Source organism: Struthio camelus, chromosome 3 (assembly GCF_040807025.1).
Source record: "Struthio camelus isolate bStrCam1 chromosome 3, bStrCam1.hap1, whole genome shotgun sequence".
NCBI classification, from domain to species: Eukaryota; Metazoa; Chordata; class Aves; order Struthioniformes; family Struthionidae; genus Struthio; species Struthio camelus.
The window spans coordinates 130,462,091-130,484,417 of record NC_090944.1 but is presented as its reverse complement, the minus strand read 5'-3'; the positions used below and the strand labels follow the sequence as shown (position 1 = coordinate 130,484,417).

General features: G+C 41.1%; 1 long non-coding RNA gene across 1 annotated transcript in view; it reads right to left on the bottom strand.

Annotated features, from left to right (window-relative positions):
- Positions 1–19,974, bottom strand: part of LOC138066882 (uncharacterized) — a 207,109-nt gene extending 187,135 nt beyond the window's left edge. Inside the window, exon 1 of the long non-coding RNA XR_011140506.1 lies at positions 19,806–19,974. This is a non-coding gene — a long non-coding RNA (uncharacterized lncRNA). The remainder of the gene's footprint in view (positions 1–19,805) is intronic.
- Between the last annotated feature and the right edge of the window lie 2,353 nt (positions 19,975–22,327).

Sequence of the window (22,327 nt, the reverse complement as noted above, 5' to 3'; positions counted from 1 at the left end):
CAAGTCTCACGATGGTCTGAACCTTCTGCCACACGGAACCAGGCATGCACATACTTGATTCTCTCACATACAAAGAGGCAACATGAAAACAAGACAGAACAGTTCTGTGCATCCTGCTTTGCACATTATTTCATATTAGTACAATCTTGACAAACATATCATATAAGAGATCTATGAAAGACAGGCTTATATGGTTTGAATCCTAGTTTGTCATAGCGCTGTGCAGAATGGCAAACAACTGTATTTCTACTAAATGAGTTACTAACATATGGAGCCCATTATGATACCACTAATTACAATTCATTAAATTCTGAATTTATGCAGTTTCACAATGGACTTGCAGGGATTCTCCATTTTCAATTAGCACAGATTTTGTAAGACCTAATAAAATACAGGACAAAATAGGCTCCCATCCTGTGTCACTTTGGACAAAATCCGTTTCCAATAGAACGGATAGTGTTTTGACATTGATAGAAAAAGGGCATGATCCAGGTCTCTGTTACTGGGATTCCTCAAGCCAGAAAGAGAGAGAAAAGTCACCAATATTCATCTGGGAAAAGGAAATGTTTGGTTCCTGCTATATTTCAAGGGGAGGTTCTGAAGAAGATAGGAATGTGGCTCAGTTCTAATCTAGCTTCCCTTTTGTCTACTATAAAGGAAGAATAAGAATCAAAGGCAGCAGGTGACAGAAGGAGCAAGAATGGAGCGTTTTCAGAACTAGAGAAATCATTAAAACACAACATCCACAATAAGATGTGGGAGCAGACAAATAGCACTATTTTTTCTGTTATGTCCAAGACAGTTAAAGGGATCCCTTCATTATTATTTCTCCCAGGGCAAATCTTGCAGAGATTAGCAATCTTTGCCATCTGGCTCTGAAAGCCTCACTTCCTTGCTGCAAAATTTTTGCTAATGATGCAGCTCTCTGAGCATCCCCTTTTCAGCAGCTACAAACCTAGGGGAACTATTCCCATGCCAATCAAGAATCCCTTCTGCCAGAAATGCCACAAGTACGGAGACTTAGTTCAAGACATACAGTGTACGTTAGATACAATACATGAGATAGAGAGTTTTTAAAAACTGAAGCGGCATTTGAGGGAGAAGGGGTTGGACTGCACTGTTGCTCAGTTAGCTAGAATAAAGGCTTTCCAGCAACAAGGGGAAGACTTGGAGAAAGTTCAAATCAGGGTCATTTGACTTTTGTAACAGATGAATCTGAAATCCCATGAAGACTGGTACTCCAGAGCACAGGAATTAGCAGCTCTAGTAGAGCCCCTGCAGAGGGACAGCAGTTTAACACCACATCATCCTCCTGCCTAAGGAGACATGGTTCAAATCCTCGTTTGAGGAAACTCCATTGCTTTATATCACCTGATGCGCTGGCCCCTAGCTTCAAGTCTTGTAAACTGGATGTGAAGAACTAATGAGAAACAGCAAAACTACAAGATCTTGGAGAAAGACAGCAAGGGTTTTGCAGGTAAGAACTGCATCAATAGCTTCATAAGCATACACGTTTAGAAATATATGTCTCCATACTTTCTGTGGCTCGATTCATTCTGCCCCTCATTACCCAGTTGATTAGAAATGGCATTTTGGATGGTAAGGAGCATAGCTGCATCAAATTTGAAGTAAGAAAAGAAGGAGCATTGCTTTGAACGCTCCTGAAAACTGTTCTAATCCATCAGCCTCTTGGTGGGCTCTTTCCACGTCACCTCCCCTCCCACTTTTCTCCAAGAAAAGCTTGCTTAATACAGCTCAGTAAATATTCTAGAGAGTCATTTTTACAGTGAGTTGAGTTAAGTTTTGGGGTCTGTAAAGAACACTGAAAACATTTATTGCTACTTTTTCTGTGAATAGTTTGTGATTCAAAATGTACAATTCATTCTTTCCTAATTTGCAATTGTTTCAAACTGAGGTTGGCACCCACCATCAATATTCAGAAGACAATCCCTCATTTGCAGTGTATTTTCCAAGAGAAAAAAACATTCAAAAACCCCACATATTTAATACAATGAAGTGCCTAGGTCAAACAAAATAAAGGTGGTATCTTTGTGAATACATTCTTAAAAATCAAGCTTACCTTAAGGCTGAGGCCCATCAAGCTTACCTTTCAGTACAAACAGTTTCAAAGTTTACAGCAATAATCAAAGGAGATTTCTCTTTCCTAATTTTCGAAAAGTTTCCTTCTCCACTAAGACAATAATTAAGTCCTATAAAATCTGAACTAGCGATGTGACAACAGTCTCACACGAAGTGTCACAGAAGAGAAAGGATTCTTTTTATTACTATTGTTGCTCCAAAAGTAGTAATTTGCTGCATAACCCTTCCTCAGTTCCTAGCGTACTTTGGACATCGTACTCCTAAGCTATTCTTGTTCAGTCTGTGATATTATGTTGGTACCACCTGAGTGCCTACACACGCTGCGAAACCTGCTCTGTCCAGTACAGCAGCCCAAAGTAAACTAGCAAGAAAGTCAGAGACCACACAACCAGACACGGCACGAGGAGGCGTGAGGAAGAACAGACAGAAAATGAGCCATATGAACATACAGCAGAGGAGAAGAAAAGCCTAAAATACAATATTTGTCACCTGACTCCTGGTCCAATTTTCTATGAGACCACTCCAAGAACACTCTTGTGTTTTCCCACAGTGGCTAAAGGACTGAAAACATTGCCCAGAGGAGGGCCTTGTAGTGCTGCACAGCGAGCCAGACTCAGCAGAGAAGAATGTCGTATTTCCTGAGTCAGTGGGAGTATTCAGTGACTTGCAGACTATTTTGGCCCTCTTTATCACAGGAGTTCTACTCTTTCAGAACCTGTCATGGTTCTCGAAATCGCTAGTAACTTTCCCCATCATTCAAGTCTTATTTAAGCACACAGGAAAAAAAGGATGTGTTTTAGAGAAACTGAATAGGTCAGAGAAACATAAGAACTGAAAAATGGATGAAAATGGAAATATTTCCTCCTAAATGAAGACCTGACATTCACTTGAAAAAAGTTGCATTTGAAAGTTTCCATTCGTTCTCATGGTTTTCTTTGTTGCATATAAAAAGCTTAAATATATGTCTATATACACGCACACACACATGTATATATTTGTGCATATATATTTCAAAAAAAAAAAAAAAACAATAAACTTTGGGACAAATTTTGAACCCATGTCAGACATATCCCTAATTTAAGATCTTGCTTCTTAGCTGCTATCTCATTCCACAGCTAGCAGTGAGGAGTAGAAACGGGGAATCCATGGGGTACTGTAATTAAGATTTCATTTCAGCAGCAGCATGCCTGCTGGTATCCCTGACAGAAGCCAAAACTGCCCCACTGTGCAGCCTGAAAAAGGGGTGGTCGGTGCTCAAGAATGATTTCAAACATTTGAAATGGATGAAAGGAAGCCCATGGCCATTAGCACTGCTGGAGACACAATTGTTATTATTAACACCATCTGCGGCATGGACATCTCGGGCTTTGATGAAGGGAATATGGAACTGGAGACCACCAGCAGCAGCCTGGGGTGGGTGGAGCAGGGAGGAAACATACCACAGTAGCAGCAGCCACAGGATTCGTGATCAATAGCTAAGAGAATGGATCTGAACAGGATGTTATTCTGTTAGCAGCCATACATGCTCTTGGGCATTTGAAGCTCTACACACTTTACCAGGAACAAGAGGAAACAACAGTTCTCCAAGATATATTTCTGCTCTGAATTAACTCCAGCCTTTGTAACAAATCACACTGAGATTTGTGTCTATCAGCAGTTGGTCAGAAGTCTCAGCAACAATCATCAAGAGAAAGTGACATTAGCAAAATCTGCAGCGAGATGAGGCACTAAAAATGAAAAAAAATGGTAACATTCAATTCCATTTAAACATCCTGAACATCGTGGTACTAACCAGTGAAGGAAGAAAACCAAGACAATTCAAAGCAATGCACCTGCAATTCACACCAAAGTTAAAACCTATACATAAGGAAACGTGCAAATACTGTGGTTCATGTTTCAGGCCTCGAGAACTCTTCTTCTGCAATAGAGCAGCCTCTGAATCACTTAAGGAAGTACACATCTGCCCCAGCTAGAGGAGCTAGCATTGGCAAGACAGAGAGCGCTCTCATCAGCACTGGCAGCACTGCCAAACACTCCCATCTTCTCTTCTTTCCAATGCTAGCATTAAAAGCACTACCTCCTGAAAAGGGCTAATTATGGTTGACTCCACCTTTTCCATGCTGATGTTGGCCCTAGCAATAGCCACAAGAAGGTGGCATTGCCAGCAACAAAGATATCAACCACAACTTCCCACAAGCTGCATTTCAAGCCACAGCAAATATTAGCCCTCAAAACTTGCGGGAAGGCATATGGCCTGACCGATTGGGCAGCTGATAACACTATGTGTCAGCATGCTAGTGTATATTTTGTTAGTGGCTTCAGGCCCAGAGAGGCCTTCTTCTCACTTTCTGCCAAAAGAGTAGAATCTTGAGAATTTTATTGCAAGACCAAAAGGAAATAGGAGTAAGAGATGCTAAAAATAAGCATATTGGCATCCTTTCTTCAGGACGGCTCATCAGGGAAGGAAAAAGACCTGCTTGGAATATCCTGCAGAGCAGGAACATAAGCTCCTCACATTGGATGAAATCTAAATGTACATAACCCAAGATCCGCTCTTCAGTAAGCAGTAGAGTCTTTAGAATTTACCAGTCCTTAGGAAATACCAAGGGCCAGGTTTTGGCAGTCAATAGCACAGGGCTTCCAGAGTCAAAGTTTGTATTTGACTGGTCTCCTTTCACACCCACCAAAGGCCCTAACCTCTAAAAACAGTTGCTTTTTTGATACTTTTGGCCCACAGCATAAGATGTTCAACAATTTAGTTTTATGCCATTAGAGGGGAAGGAAGAAGCATCACTGTCCTTTCCTTCGTTTTGAACGCTCACTGGATTTCACTGGCTGCCCCTGGATCTCCTTTAATAAGAAAAAGCTTTTAATTCATCCCTATTCACTCTTCCCAACCACTCATCACGGTACTGATCTCTATTACAGCCTGTATTCTGTCGCACTTTTGCCCCAGAAGTATCTTAGCACAGTTCATCTCTCCTCATACAAAGGCTATGCTATACACACAGGTCAGTTTGTCATCTTCGCACTTTCTCCAGTTCTGCTGCATCTTTTTTGAGACAAGGTGACCAGGACCACTTATGACACTTAAGATGCAGGCACAGTGCAAGTTTAGACAATGGTGCAGGTCACTGTTTTCTTCTCAACTCTTCCTCAGCAATTCCTAACATAATGTTCACACTTTTTACTGCAGCTGAGCACAAAGTGATGTTCTCTAGAATTGTTACTTTGATTTGTTCTAGGATCTCACCCTGAGGTCTAATAGCTAATTTAGAGTCCACCATTGCACCTTATGGAATTAAATTTTTTTTTCCTCAATATATACCTTACCTTTATTGATACTAGAGCGTTATGAGATTTCTGCAGCGCTTTTCACTAATAGCTTTAGTTTTGACTGTCCTGTATAGTTTTGCATCAGAGATGATTTCTTACCTTGTTGTTCACCATTTTTTAGATCATGTATGATAGGTTGAAATGCACAAGTCTCAGCAGAAAACCCTTATGGGACCACACTGGTCACTTCCCTCCATTATAGAAACTGATCATTTATCCTCCCTCTCCATTTCCTGTCCACTGTTCAGTTATTAAATCAACAAGAGATGTTTTCTTCCTATCCATGGGCAGTGCAGGTTCTTTAATAGCCATTTGGGAAAGCCTCAAGCACACTGAATCACCCTCCTTTGCAAAGTCTTAGCATATGACACTCACTCAAGCATGGTTCCTTCACTACAACACAGCACTCCCACCTCTGTAGGACACTGCTGGAGCAGAAATGCACCTCGGACATGCCCACTCCCTGCAAAGAGCCACAAAGCCACAAAGTCAGCGGCAGCATATTAGCAACTTTGCTACAGAAATCAAGTGCTATTCCAGCCATCCAGTGCAATACTAAGTCATCAACCCTTAAAGACATCAGTGCAGCTTTCAAATAGGGAGTCCAATAGGCTAACATTCCTCCATCATGATTTTCCAGAAAGAGGCAAAGGTCTCAACATTAGAGGTCCATAGAAATTAGGTCTTGTTTCAGCTGTCCGCTCCTACAAGGCCTTCCCATCTGAGAGTCTGGGGCAAGGGGCGACTATGCAGCAATGTAAAGAAAAATCAAAAATAAGCTACCTTACATACGAAAAAAACACACAAATGTCTTGGTTTTGACATAGAACAACCCTTTTGTCTTTAGCAGAGGATCTGTGGCACTGGCCAAAGAGGCAATTTATCCTCTTGTGTAACAACAGCTGCTAATGAGAAGCACACTCATTCCATCACTGCTGACCACCAGAAGCAGATTTGCGTACAACCACCAGCATCTCCAGATTTCACTCAGAGCCAAATTACACTCCAGGTCACCTAGGCTGAGCCCTCATTGTCTCTTTCACTTAACTAAAAATCCTTTCTTTAGATGTGGACACAGGACCAACATTTATAACTTTGGTTTCTGGCAAATCACATCCAGTAAAGCATCAAGGGCCTTGGGGCTATTCCTAGGCTCATTTGCTTCATTAGCTTTCCAAAATACAAAAGCCCATGAAACCATGCAGTGGATGCCCTGCCAGAAGTCCCTTGGTTTTGAAGGCCTCATGGCTTCCTCAGAGGAAAACTCCCATCAGTTCCCCTGCCAGAGTTGCTAGTTGAAACTAACAGGACACTTCATAATTTACATACCATTAGCAAAGTTTAATCAAAATTAATTTGCATTTTCCTAGTACAGAAAGAAACACAGGGAGCCCTGCAAAGCGTGTAGTTTCTTGGAAGTAACTTGAGGAAATCATTTTTCACACACTTTGGTCTGATGCAAAGCCAGCCTTTAGCAAGGGTCCGGTAACTCAGCTGTCTAAATGCTTAGGAAAGGAGCCAGAGGTTTTCTAAAGTTCACTTGTCTCCATTATCTACTATTAAGCAGCACTGAGTCTATCTGCAGTAGCTGCATTTAATCTGCTGACCTACTTTAAATTCCTTTTTAAGCAGCAGCTTATATTTCATCACTAATAGGATATAAGGCAATAGGAAACGCTCACTTGTTATTGGTATCCCATATCCTTTCCAAGTTTTATCAATTCCATTAGTTTTCATTTCCTTCCAGAGCATGGTACAATTTAACAATTCACATGGTCAAAGCTAGTCAGCCTAACTCCATCTCAAGAACCTTTTGTTAAGTGAGCTTTAGCCAACTCATCACAATTACAGAGTCTTCCACACGGAGAATCAAGCATTTACCTGCCTGCATCCAGGGTCTGGCAAAGCTCTGGCAGAATAAATAGGTCAGTATTAGAAGACAGAAGGGAGAAGCATAAGGAAATTTTCTCCAGCTTCTTGAGAGGTTTTCCTTACAAACAAGTACTACGTTCCAAGCAACGAAGAGCTATTAAGAAAAATCACAAATAGTAAAACAGGCAATGAATTGTCAAAGGGTCGCTATGAGCAAAGGTACCAGCTATGCCAAAGCAACTGATCTTGGAAATGCAAGGAAAGGAATTATAAGAACAAAAAACTTCAGCAATGAGACTCTGTGGCAACGATCCCAATTCTCTCTCACACTCTTGCAGACTACATGTTTTTTCTTCTGTGCAGCCTGTGCCACTAAAGGGCTTGATTTTGCAATGGGCACAGTCCTTCTACTCTGTTTGAAGTCCAAGGCCTGGAGATGCTCAGCAAATCAGAGGAGTGTCATCTATAGAGAGTAGAATTAGTTTCTTTCTCTTTCCAGCCCCAAATACTTGCAGAGTTGTTGATTCCATTCAGGAAATAAAAATAAATAAATAATTAACCACAGCCAAAAAGTAAATTCCTGGTTAACCAGCTAGGAACATTCCTGACCACATCTTTGATTACAGCCTTTCACACCCCTGTTTCTTTAGCACAGGTCTGCTTTCAAAGGATAATTAGGTTTTATATACCTCTATAGTTTGCTGGTAAGCATTAAGAGCCCTCTTTTTCCCCGGTCTTCCCACCTACTTCAAATCCATGAGACAGGAGTTGCTACAGTTACATTACACTTACTGCAGATCTAGACCACCTATCAAGCTAAGAAGGAGCACAAAATAGCTGAAGAGTAGTCTAGTGTTGGACCAGTGCAACTGTATACTTGCATTAGGAATCTGTCAGTGTATCATTTCTCCTTTCTGGTAAGTAACTCATGGGACACCTCTTCAGTGCCTGCAAAAAGTATCAGTCCGAAATATCATTTGCAGTTTCTATGCACCATTGACAATTTGAACAGGCAGCTGGACAAGACTCAGGAGATGTTTCCCCTCTGGAACTATGATCTTTTTTTATGATGGTCAACCTGATCAGCTTGCTTATTTATTATCCATTTGATAAATCACAGGATTTTGATCGAACAATGCTGGATAATTTCAAAACCGGAAGGAAAAACACTATGCTTGCATGATTACCATACACTTAAACTCACATCTCTGAATCTACCTACTTAATGTTAAAGTACCAAAAATTTGCAGCATACAAATCAATGTTACACACAAACTTAGCAGGAGGTTCTTTGAATAATCAGTCATAATAACAATTAATGTTTCAATCAATACTCTTATTTGGAGAAAGCTCTGGTCTTCCATTACTTGTCAACTTCTAAAGTAATTAGAAAGCAGTCTCTCCCACTTTGACCTGTAAATGACTGTATACCCAGAAGGATTTTGCAAGTATTCAACAGGCCATTTAGACTCTGGCAGGCCCTGGAAAGACTGCTTTTCCTTCTTGGCTGATGGGTACTCATGTGGAGGCCCAGTCAAGCCAGCTGCTACCTTGTGCTCCAAGGCTGTATGTGCCTTGACATGGATGACATCTGCCGATGTGTGTCTAGGCAGAAACTGTAGCGAAGCTATATGCTTAGCTAAAACCTCCCAGTGCTGCTACAAGACAACATAGAACTCACATATCTGTTGACTAGCACAGATCCAAGTCAAAAAGAAAACCTCTTCAGCCCTCAGCATGGCCTGGATCCACTGCTCTCCTGAGTTGCCTTTGCACAGCACAAGCAGCAGAGCAGCCCTGCGCAGTAGGACTCTGCTATGGGAAGTTAGCAGATGTACCTTCAGCTTTTCACCCACTCAGCTCAGCCAAAGGAGGGAATGGACTTCGGATAACATCCAAGGTGACATGGGGAGTTTCAGTGCGCTCCATGCTTCAGCAGTATTATATGGAGGCACTCCTTTGGATCTTGGTTTTTAACAGGGCTACTTGCCCAAAAAATCATAAACCTTCAAGATCAATGTACCCTCCAGTGTCCAAGCAGTGCTTTGCTGAAGCAGCAACCCAGTCTCCAGAATGACAGGCCCTGCCTCGACACATTCATCCAGATGACCATGCCTTCACATATGAAGCTCCAAAAATGGGGATCTGCCTCCCTCCTCTTAGCTGTCTAGAGCCATTATTAAGCATTATGTTTTTGCTATTGATTGTTTTTCAATGATTTTTGTTCTTTTGGGTAGGAGAGCTTTGTGGGTTTCTTCCTTTTTTGTTTTTTTGGTTTGTTTGTTTTTCTGTTTTGTTTAAACACATGCAAAAAGACTGTAGATCACTTATTTTTATTACCTTCTTGCTCTCATGTCCCAGGCTCCCCTTCAGTTTAGTTAATTCCCTAGAGTTTTATAGTAGCAACTGTCCCATCAATGCATCTTAAGTTACACAACTCTGCAAATATACGTCAAAGGCATATTACTACTCATTTTTAGTCATCAGTTCCTACACCTTGAATTTCTCTCTTTTACTCTTTATAAAAGGATTTGAAAGAGACCAATATCGAAATACAAATGGCATGATTTACAGTAAATGTTGCCCAGGGTACTGCATGAACACCATATTGCGACATCTGTTCTAGATATAGGGCTTACCACAGTCAAATCAATAGCATGGCATGATAGGAGTTTACTTTTTAATGAGATCCACAATATTAGTAAAGAAGCAGCGGCAGAATGACATATGATAACTCTTAGTTTGCCAGATTAAGTCATTGCCTTTTGAATGTTAATTATTTGGCATGGGATCAAAATTTGCTTTAAGGCATGGTCTAGATGCATCATTGTCCAAGCCATAGTCCTTCTAAGCTGAAAGAGAGATAGGCTTTATTCAATTTAATAAATGGACAACAGCTCTTCTGCAAGCTGATCTGCACTAGCAGACAGCAGTGGTCCTGCCTAGCCTATAGCTCTTCCCGGAAGGAACATGAAGCCAGTGTTTAGCGTCTACCTTTTCCTCTGTCCCAAGGCTTGGTAACTGTGGCAGAAGCATATGGCACAGCAATGTTACCCCCACGTGTAGACTGATGATGACAAATTTAAGTACATCTAAGTACCTTAGGAATGTAAGTGCCACGGGGGCGGGGTGGGGAAGAGTCCTAGGTCTTGCGTTTCTAAGGAATTCCTGAATACAACCCATTCTACCATCCTGCCTACATTAATATCTTATGGTGATTTGTGAATCCTGGAAGTTTTTGAAAGCAGGAATATGTTTGCTGATTAGGGAAGAATATTCAGTCACCTGAGAACCAGATATGTGAATCCTAAAATTACTTATAGTGGGGATCATCTATTTCATTGTCCCCGAGGTGTAACGATTGTACACTACAAAGGGCAAAAGCCCAGTGGTAACTAATTAGCCCCTTTCCAATGAATTCAAAAGGAAATGCAAAAGATGTTCCTGATCACTGTACTGATGATTCCTTTTCTCCTGATAGGATGGCCTCAAGAAATACAGTTCTTCTGCTTTCATATGCTAAGGTTGATCTTAATGTAAATATCTTATAATTTACAACTGCAGAGATAGAAAGCCAGCCTTTTCTGTTTATGTATATAGCTAACCATCAGTTTGATTTCTGGCTGCATATGAAGTTTTGCTGCTTTACTGACCTACATCAATGCAAAATAAAAAGGCTACAGAGAAATTGCTATTCATGGCAAAACAGGAGTTGCCACCTAAGACTTTCTGCTGGACTAAACAGCCAGTCCATTATTTTCTTCTTCATAGCTATTCCTTGTGCATTTCAACTGCTCTGCTAGATGACTCTTTGGGGATTAGGGAGTAATGTTTCATTTTTCACTGATCCTTAACAAAATATAGCAAAAGTTTCTACAATATAACAGAAGGGGTGCTGTCATTGTTCCAAGCATATTATATTTTAGACTAGCTGAATAACCTTTTGGGAACCAGAATGCTGAATCACACATAAAATGTTACATTCTCTTATCCATTAAGCCACACTTATGCAGAAAAGTATTCCCTGTTTTGGACTGGCATTTACTCATCTGTAGAGAAAGAGACTTTATTCTCAACTAGGGGATAAGATCAGCTAAAAATCTCATAATATTTTTCTTCCCATTGCAGCTGGCCAGGCCACTGAATACCTCCGTTACATATGACCCACAGCTTTAGCTAAATCTATACTGAGTATCACCTACCCCCTTCCATTGTGTGTCACTAATAACATGTGAGAATTTAAAATGGAATTATCTTCCTGCTCCCCCTCCCATGTGGGTTACAGTCTGATCTGGTTTCAGCAGCAAGTTTCATTAATGAGATGCTACTGCAGCAGCAGGAGAGAGAAAAATCTCCACACAGAATTAGGCCGTACATCAGGTCACTGTCTCCTCTCCTTGACCTGGCTGACCCAGGAGTCGGGCTGGTCACAACTCCTCCATTTTCCACTTGCCCACAGCCAGCTTGCTGCTCTGACTTTGGCAAAACCCAGCTGTAAAGGTGCAAAGGCTGTCAGTATATTGACACTCCTGCGGGCACATGCTTTTCTTGCAGGAGGTCCCACAATGAACTGGGCAGCTAGGAAGTGGTGTAGGAGCCCTCACTAGCACTCCCATGCTCGATAGTGCTACATTAGAACTACAGAAGGGTCAGACTGAGGGTGTAGCAAGAATCCCACTTGCTAACATTTCTGAATCCCACAAAAAGTGTTATCTTTTTCAACCATAACAAAAGAGCCGGACTCTCTTATTCTTGCAAACAGGGAGAGAATTCTTGAAAGGTTACTTAAATGAAACAGATGTTTGGTTTTATCCTGTAAATTAGGACTCTGCAAAGGCATCACTTTTTTTTGGCAGAGGTTTGTTTTCCCGAGAAATATCTTCAGATGTCTCTCAATTGCCCTCCCATCAGATACCATTTTATTGATAAAAGGCTATTCAAGCAATTTCAAATGCTGTGCTGTGGTCTTTTGTTAACTAGTACATTTTTGCAAACACTTGAATAGAAACAGCCATTCAATTATTAGGCTGCTTTTCTGGAAATTTTGCAGACTGAGATCCAGTTTGAACTCGAGCAAGTCACAATCTAACCATCAATGGTGTTTAAAGTGTCATTACTAAAGGAATCAAAGATGTTCTTTGTAAAGATCCATGTTCTGCGTAGAGATTTGTTCTATCCTGAGCAAGCAGAGAACGTCAAGATCTTCATAAAAAGAGATCATGAAGAAAACTCACATACAAAACTGTAAAACATCAGGAAAAAAAAAAAGATGTTAAGGCCCAAATAGTTATCTAGTAAAAAACTTTCACATCATCTGTGTCACCACACTTAAACAACCCTAAGAAAAACTTCAGGTGCCTCAAAACATTTGAGATGTGGAAGTCTTTGCCAGAACATTGGAATCCTGATACAATCAGAGGGAAAACAAGAATCCAGTTAGCAAGCTGAGGCAAACTCCACCAAGAAAAGTTGGAATCATGTTTTCAGGCTTTACTGCATGCTAACAATGAACAGAGCAGCACAGACTCTCTCTCCTGTGCCACCAGTGATCTTCCCATTCATTACAAAACCAATGTGAATTTGTGAATTCTTGGACAGAACAACTGTCCAAAAAACTTTAACATTACTCATACATTAGGATACAGAGATTTGTATTATACAAGTATAAAAGCACTTCCCACTAATGCAGTCTTCACTGCATCTCATACCCTGAGTGGCTCTTGCAGATGTCAATACTGCTATAACGAAAGTCAAGATGGGAGCTTTGCCATTGGTTTCAGCAGTGCAGGATCAAGTCAGCTCAACTACTGTGGGGTTTGAAGCTGTGCATGTCCTTAACTGCTTGGATAGATGAAAGCTAACCGGGACCAACGCTGCCTCTTCTAATTATACTGAGTAGTGCCATTCAATAGGAATAATTCACCCTTGAGCAGAAGGGCCCACACATCACTTCTGCTTCAACCCAGTCCTTTTAGGCAGTAAAAGCTAAGTGCCCACCCCACACTCGGGAGGATTTCATCCTCACACTGGTTTTGGGGCCTGCTGGTAGTGAGACCTCCATTCCCTCAGAGACCTTTATGTGGCAGAGAGAACCACTAAATCATTTCCCTTGTCTGTGGCAGGCTTGGCTGTCTCCCCAACAAATCCCCATGTGTGGGATCTTTTCCACGCTTTCAATTTTAACACGAGGAATAAAAGAAAAAGACTAACATATGTATAAGAACGGTGTCCTCAAACCATAGGTATGTGGGTTTCCTGGAGAAATGACTCTGAAATTCCATGGTTATTGTTGTGTAAATGCTAAGTATCACCTCAAAAATGCTCTCTAGTTTAAAAAAAAAAAAAAGTAGGGGGAGAAAAAAAACCCACAAAACACAGCAATTTGACCCCAGTTGTGGTTACGTAAGCACTTTTTATGCAAAGGTCAGATTTGTCACTGATATAAGTGGGAACAATCCCCTCTGACTATTGCAGTTACTAAGGCAGTGGAACAAACACCCACCTTCTCTTCACTGGAATAAGGTGTTCCTCAATTCTGGGAAACAGGATGAAGAACTGTACCTGCTCAAATCCATTTAAAGTCAGAACTCCAGTGGATATGCTCCAAACAGGAATCTTCACTAGCTCCCCAGTTAGCCAGAGCCTGGCACAAAGCCTAAATCATAACTCTTTACGGAATGGAGCAGCAGTTTGGTAAAAGACTCCTGTTATTGTAAACTAGACAGCAAATCGTCACTTCAACCTGTCAGGGCCACTGAACAGTGCTTAGCTGTGGTTTTCCAGTAGTTATACCCGAGTTCCTCCTTAAAGGCAAAAATTATTTGCTCTATGCAAATAACAAGAACATGAACAGTTTCATCCCCAGTGTGAACCATCTCTCCTCAGATATGTTTTTTTTTCCCCTAACATGGCTAAAGAGGAAAAAAACACAGAAAAATAGTATCAGTTTATTAAAGAAAAAAAAATAAAACTGTGCAAGCGCTGCTTTAGCCCCACTGGAGAACCCTTTGTCTAGTTTTACAGGGCCTAACATGTGTCCAGTCAACTTCAATTTCTGAGGAGATCTAGATGGAAAACAATCAGGTATTATCAACAGTATCACTGGAACAACATCAAAGCCCTGCCTCAGTGCATGAGTCTTGATGTTCCCCAGCTGCAGCATACACACTCCAAGGAGAAACTCCAGGATCTGACAGAGGTTGCAAGACACCTTGTAAAGACAGAGAAAATTAACCAAGCAGGTGTCTAGTGTGGAACGCCTCTAGAAACTCCTGCCTCTGCCTTATACTAGGCAAAAAAGAAAAAAAGGGGAGGGGGAAAAAATATACTCTGTAACAAATGCTTTTATCAGAACCAAATAATCCCAAACAAGTATTTTGGAGGTAGTTTGTCCCACAGCTGTTCATTAGGAAGTGCTCTGCACAGATCTTGGTACCATCCACTCCTAGGCACAGGATTATGCCCACAGTTCTGTTCATTACAGAAGAAACATGGATTAGCTTTGGTGACTCAGTCAAAAGAAATTGGTACATATTGTAACTACTTACGAACTAGGGTTTCGTGCAGAGGTCATGCGCCTGCTAATTAGAGACAGCCATAATTAGCATGCCTCTGGCAGTTGTCAGCTTACAAAAGTCAGCTTGGCAGTACAGCTCTCCTGGTCACGCTCCCGTCTCTGAATGTTCAGTGTTGCCTGCCCAATTCATGTCATAGGTTTACCTTGACTTAAAGGCAAATGGATGGGAGTAGTGAGGCACGGGATAGCTCTCAAAACATACAGCAGCAGGCAACTCTGCTTGTCAGCCAGATGCTGGAAGACAAGCAACTTTTACTTTAAATGCTTCTTTCTTGGTCAATGAAAAAAGTTAAATGTGATTTGACACTTAGCCGATAGCCCAACAGATCCATTCCTAAGTGTGGAGGGAGGCTTCCAACCAGTGCAAAAGGCCCATTGCATTAGCGACACCAGATCCTTGCATGCTAAGTGGCACATCTTCCTCTTTACCACACGTCTCCCATCTGAACAACATAGTCTATGCAGCAGATCAGTTCCAGCTGGGACATTTCCTTTCCCCCCCCCCTCACAAGCTGTGTTAACCCCTTCTTTCTTTCTCTTTATTCACAGGAGCTTAGAGCATGAGTACTTCCCCCAAACATCACAGCACTTCCCACCTTTGTTGTGTTGAAGCAGCATATCCCACAAACCTCGTTACCTCTCACTCCCACCATTTTGAGATTCCACTGTCCCTCAGAACTTGCGTGGAACAAATCTAACCCTAGCACTTTCTATACAGTTAGACAACACAGAAATGCTTGATGCATGACTAAATGGATGAGAAAATGATCTCTTGTGAATCACTTCACTGCTAGAAACTTCTTCTCAGAGATGACTTCCTTTTTCTGGATTGATTTCCAAGTAGGTTAGAATAGGTGACATTTTTTGAAGCAAGTGTCCTTTCTATAGCATGATAAGTCTCAAAGATAAATCCTTTAGAAAAGTCCCTGATAACAGAGGTAGCTAGTTGCAAGAGAGGCCATTCTTAGTCAGAAATTCTGCCCTTCACTGACATCCACGTGACCTTTCAAGGGCCCAGTACTTCCATAAAGTTTGCAAGATGGGCCACTAGTGAAGAAGGTATACATTTCCTGTGATAACCAGCCAAAACCAAGGAGGACCCTCTGTTTCCCAGAGCTGTGTTAAAGCAAGGTAGCTGTGAAGCTGGTCTAGTCAAATCTCACAGTGAAATCATGGGAGAGGTATTCAAATAGAATAGTGCATCACTTTTCCCAAGTGAGTATAGCTTATGAGCCCATCTGACTTCAGGACTAATATTAGCGGGCAGTGTCACTCCTACCTGCAACCACTAATTCCTGCCTATTCTCACTATACACTCTTCCTAACATGCATTTGCCAGATTTTTCCAAAGGAGACAGGATATACAGAACTGGTAATCAACTCCAGCTGAGGTGCCTCCTGCTTTCTAGAGCCTGCCTTGGCTACACTGGTATTTGTCACAGGGTGTACACACATACCAGTGTAGCACAAACCCCATGATGCATGCCAACATCTCTAGCAACCCAGCAGCCATGCCGACTATCTAAAAGCCTATGAAGTACATATACCACATTTTAAAATAAACACAAGTTTGCTTACACTGTATCTTAATCTTTCACCAAGGTCTTGGGCTCTGCCCAGGAGGCAGACAAAAAGACTAAGCTGGGCAGAAGATGATCTTGTGGTTAAGGCACTGGTCTGGGAGTTGACACAGCTGGGATCAGACCCTGCTCTCCTGCTATCTTTCTGCATGACCTTGAACAAGTTGCTAATTCCTCTGGACCTTAGTTCTCTCATCTTCAAAATGGGATGAAATTCTCTTACTGCACCTTTATTGTAGGGACTGTTATCTGAAGGGAACTAGATTTTGAATAAATAAAGCTATGATCGTCATCCTGAAATGTATAAACAGGAGTAAAAAATGCAAGGCATATGAAGTGCCCACTTCATTCAGCTTTTGTAAGACCTCAGTTGAATAATTACACCCTGATTTGGACCATTTATAAAAATTCCAGAGAAGAGTCATGGGAATGGTTAGAAGTTCAGAAACCATGAGCTGCCAAAAAAGACTAAAAAACTGGGGCTGCTTAGTGTAAAGAGAAGAGGAATGGACTGTTGAAAAGAAGAGGAAAGAATTAATCCGTGGTGGTCAGAACAAATAGAAATATGATTAAGTTACACATATTAAGGAAAACATTGAAAGTAAAGGAATGGTGAAACACTGGAATGTTTTTCTTGGACAGAGCGTCCACCATTTGGAGAATTAAGGACAGGTTAAAAGAAAATCTGACATCAGTCAAGCTGATCCTGCTCGGAGCCAGAGGATGCCCTAGAAGCACTTTCCTTTCAGTTGTACTCTTCATTATTCTATCCTTTCTGTAGACACTGGTTACCTATAGGTTTCCATCTTACCTCATGAGCATGCTGGGCAGCCCTGGAGGAAAGCAGCAAACAGCCCCCTTCCTCCAACTCGCAGCTGAGTGCCACTGACAGCGCAGCTCCATCAGCCCAACTTTTCCACCTCCTTGATGCTCCTTTCCCCCTGGCCAAGCTCTAGGCACTCTTCTGCCCACGTAGATCAGGAGGATGGCCTTCCTCTTACCCAGGGGAAAGCCTTCAAACCCCTGCTGTGATGCCCATTGCCCTGGGGCATCCCCAGCACCCAGAAATCTCCCTCCTGTGCTGCCATCCACAAAGCCCTCATAGGACCCTAACTGGCCTGCGACTACTGGAAGAGCTATTTACTTCTCTGCAGCCACTCTGAGGGTTGTTTCCTCTCTGGAGGTTGTTCTGTCCCTATGGTTATTTTAGTGCCTGTTTTGCCTCCTTGTGGCCGTTTTTTAGAGCACTTCCTAGTGTATGGTACCTACCTAGAGCACCATACCTAGTGTATGGTACCTTTGAGCTGACAGTTCACCTACTGCCACAGAGTAAGGACGAAAACTTCTTATAGCCTTCCCTATGTGCATGAAAAAGCAAGATATCTAAATCCCTTATATTTCCAGAAGGGAATGCTTATTTATAAGATGACTTTAGATGGTCATAATATCCACAGATGTGTCCAATGCCCTCCCCACCCCGCCTTTTTTTAAGTTATGTTAAATGCATTACCTTAGTGACCTTGTGCTAATGAACAGAGCAAAAGTTATGTAAGTTTCATTCAGAATTGGTTGATGAATACATAGCACGAGACACTGATTAGTGATTTTGCAGTGCCTTTAAGGGAAGTTTTTAAGGCAATTTTAAGAAAGTCCTACATTACAAAAAGGTTGGGCATTTTCTTCTTGTAGCCATTAGCAAAACACTCCACCTTCAAAACAAAAGACTCCAAATCATTTACAAACAGACCCTAGACGCTAAGTCTGAATGAAAATAGCTTTAAATTTTACAAAAGGTACTCTTATCTGACCTTACAGAATCAACTCTGGGTAAGTTTTAGAGTCTAATAATTCAGTTAGGTATTAATTTTGAAAAATACATACATAAATAACCATATGCCAATTACCGAATGAGTGATGGAGAAATGCATCTCTATGCTTTTGATCACAGAGGTTTTTTTTTCCAAGCATCAGAAAACTTACTGTTCACGTTCTGCAAGCAACCCAATATGGACAAATGTCACTGCTCAATTGTGCATTCCTAAACCAAGAGTCCACAGTCAGGGAATTAAATCTTTCAAGGTAGGTATGTTATGAAGGCAAATAAAATACAGTTGCCCCTACAAGTGCTTTATGCAGGTTTGTTTTATAAAGAGACAAATCCACTGATGTCATGTCCCCATGCCTATGTTAATGTAACCACAGACAATCATTCTACCGTCTGTAGTAAAGTAGAACTGGTGGACTTCAGCTTTGCGTATCATTCATATGGAATAGGAGTCATCTTGCATACCACCTACTGGTGATCTAATTATGGCTCTAACCTTGTTATATTTAGGCATGTCTCATACATTTTAGGAACATATTAGGGTAGTTATAGGACTGTGCCAGGACAGCAAGTCATCTTTGAGCATGTCCTATGAAGACCATAATACTTTGAGCACCAAATACTTTGGATGAAAGAATAAGCCCTATTAAGAACAAGCATGAAACAAGAAAATATGTGCAGAACATTTCTTCCTCAACCACAAGTCACAGATACTGAAAAGTGAACTGCTATATAGTGTTAATGTGCATGCTCTCATGCCAACTACAGATGACTGCTATTTAATCATAACACTCCCAACTTTCTCCCCTCTTGGTTCTCATATCCTAACCAGACTTGTCTCCAGTTTTTAGGACACCTCAAACATTCACTTATGCAGAAGCAAAACCATGCCTTTACTTCTGCAACACTTAGCAGCAGCAGTGAAAGCCTTTTCTGCATTACTTCCGTTAAACCACACTACTACTGAGTTACCTTTTTGTGCACGTTGTGCCTCAAGCATACTACCAGAGCTGAGTCAACACAAACAGAAATCACTTACAGCTGGACTGGCACCCAGTTTTCACATCAGTTTAACACTTCTGGGAGGTGCACCGTGCTGCTACTGACTGCTGAAACAGGTGAACCAAGGAGGCAGCCTGACTCCATTATTTATACCACTGCAGATGCCATACAAAAGAACTCAGAACAAAACTGAACCATAAAGTTACAGGTATACACTGATGCATCTACATAACTGCTACTACACCAAGCAAGAATAGCTGTTTTGGTAGAATCCCAGCGAGATGATCTCCAGTTATAAAAAAAAAAATTAGCCCTTTCAGGTGCTAGAAGAAGATAATACACATGTCTAGGAGTGAGCAGAAGACCAGAAACAATGAATGAACCATGATTTTCAGAGTGAATTAGGGAATAAGCAACTATAGCATTCTCAGGGCATCATAAGTAACTGCCTCTCTGTCCCATTTCTTTCTTTCTCCAAAGGACACCACAGCAAGGTTACACAGTGCAAACCAACCTTCCAGTTAGAGATGCACCTGGGATGCAGAGACTTGAATCAGGACTTCATCTCTCAAAATCCAGGTTCAGATAAGTCTAATGCTGTTCCTCAAACATTTGGGAAATGCTTCTACTCATGTGTTTTTGCGTGGACCAGATCTCCTATTCCCTGAAAGGTGAAGAGCATCGTAGCTATTTCTGGCTCTATCCCACAAAACTACATGACTTAATTCTTAGAAAAAGAGGAAAACTTTCCAGAAGGGCCAATGCAGAGCCTTGTCTGTTCAGCTGTAGCTCTAAAATGCCTCTGACCATTTATACAGCTTATATGCAAATATTTACTGGACTTTCAATCAAAAACAAATATTTACTATTCTAATTGCTGCAGTACTTGGCAAAAATGCTAGTCCTCAAAACAGAGCATCTTCCTAAGAAAATACATACTCATATACCAAAGGTAATGAGTGTAAGAAAAACTGCTTTTTCCACTTAAAGAGACATCTCTTTTAACTTGCCTAAAATTTTGCTAATCAAGTAAAAATAAAGTCATCACTGTTGGCTTATCCCATCATATCCTCAAGCGATTTATCAGCTTGCTATAGGTTGAGATCTTGTGACTCTTTTCTCAGATAGCCAGGGTGGCCTCAAGTCTGTATTTGTTGTTGCACTCAACCACTCCAGTTGATCAATTCTTCATCTATAGAACACAGTGAGTTTTTTTCTGCCACTGAAAGAAATTTTCTTCAGCTCTACACCTGAAGAGACCATACCATACTGAAAGGCAGTCAGACTCTTATAACCTACTAGAAAGGGTCATCACTGAAAGCACTGCACTCTCTATAAAGTAGGGAAAGACAGATCGGAGCCCACTGCCTGAGAAAAATCCACTGGAAACATTTGTATTTCCTTTCTATTTTAGAACAAGACTTGCAACAACCAAGCAGAAAGGACTTGTCTGTAAACACAGACAACAGCTTCACATTAAAGTTATACTAAAATATCAGCAAAATATTTATTCCTTAGGAAAGGCTTTATGCTGCCTGAGAAGCTGCTGCTTTGAAAATCAGAAATCGAGTCTTCAGCACAGTTCAGCTGCAAGTCAGCACAGTTCTCTGGGCAAGAGTTTCTTCATGGGAAAGAGGCTTGGTGCATTATAGCTAAAACTGGAGCTCAGCTTGCCATTGACTCTCCAAGACAGTGAAGTACCACAGAAGTAGCTCAAAAGTAACAAGACTGAGCTTAGGAATTCACTCACCACCCAGAGCTGTAAGCCAGATGATCCCATTAGCTTTCCTTTCCCATTTAAGAAGTGCCTGAAAGGTGCTGCTGCAAGTTTCTTCAACAAGCAGCTGCATAACATTTCATCATACATATCCACTGAGCTTCACAATAACTCATTGCAATACATCATTTTGACTGTTTGTGCCAAACATGATCTGGAACAACATATAATCTACATGTTACATAACACACTTAGGAGCCATTACTACCTCTCGGAGGAAAGAAGCCATAGCAACCAATCACCTTTTTTGGGTGATTATTTTATATTACGGATGGGAGCAGCTATATTCAAATGGATCGTGACTAAGTTATCTCATATACAGGGCAGGCTATATTGTTTGAGTGGGGTAAGAAAGCAAAAAAAGACTACCAATACTATTGTGACATTTTCATCAACTCTCATTCTATCAAACCTTAGTCTGCCCGCTCCATTTTTCCCTTGGGTGGGGGGGCAGAGGAAGGAATGGTAAAGTCTACGAAGTTTTGTCTTTTTCTAGCAGCCCTGGAGAAAGGAGTTGCATCTTTGGCAGTCACTGCTCTTGTACTATAATAGCCACTGGGAAGCACAATCCCATACTCTTGTGGTAGACATTATACGGTCCCTTTATTTGATCCGATATCTATGTCTGGTGGCTTAAGTCAAAGTATCGGTATCATTACGACTGCTTGCAGAAAAAAGCACTTCATATATTTAACTCATTCATCTCTTCCAAACAACACATGCGTTTGCTACAGAGGAAAGCAAGGTAAACTAGTTTTCTACTTGAGTAGTGCCTTCTCAAATCTATAGCTAAGTTTACAAATAGACCAGAAAAAAAAGTGAAGGCCAATTCATTTGGTGAGAGTGCGTGAAAGACTTTGTCAGACCTTTTGTTCTCGTTAATAATCAGAATGCCCTTAAAGGCATTAAATGCTGTTTCTTTCACGTGTTCTGGCATCCCAGAGGAGACTGTCACTCCCATTCCCCAGAAATATCATCTCACACTATCTCTAAGGACTGGCTATCTTTAAAAAATTGAATGCAAGAGAACCTTTGCATTCCTGTCTATGATGGGACCTCAAGTAAGTCAGAGCTTTGAGATGGACCTCTCTAGATGATCTTGTATAGTGAGCTCCCCAAAAAAAAAAACTGAAAAGCTTTCAAACTCAAATGGACCCAGTGTTTAACTGGAATGAAAGTCTAAATAGCTAACTTTTCTGTTTAAAAAAAAAAAAAAAAAAAAAAAAAAAAAAGCTCAAAGTGACTGTGAGAACAGAACT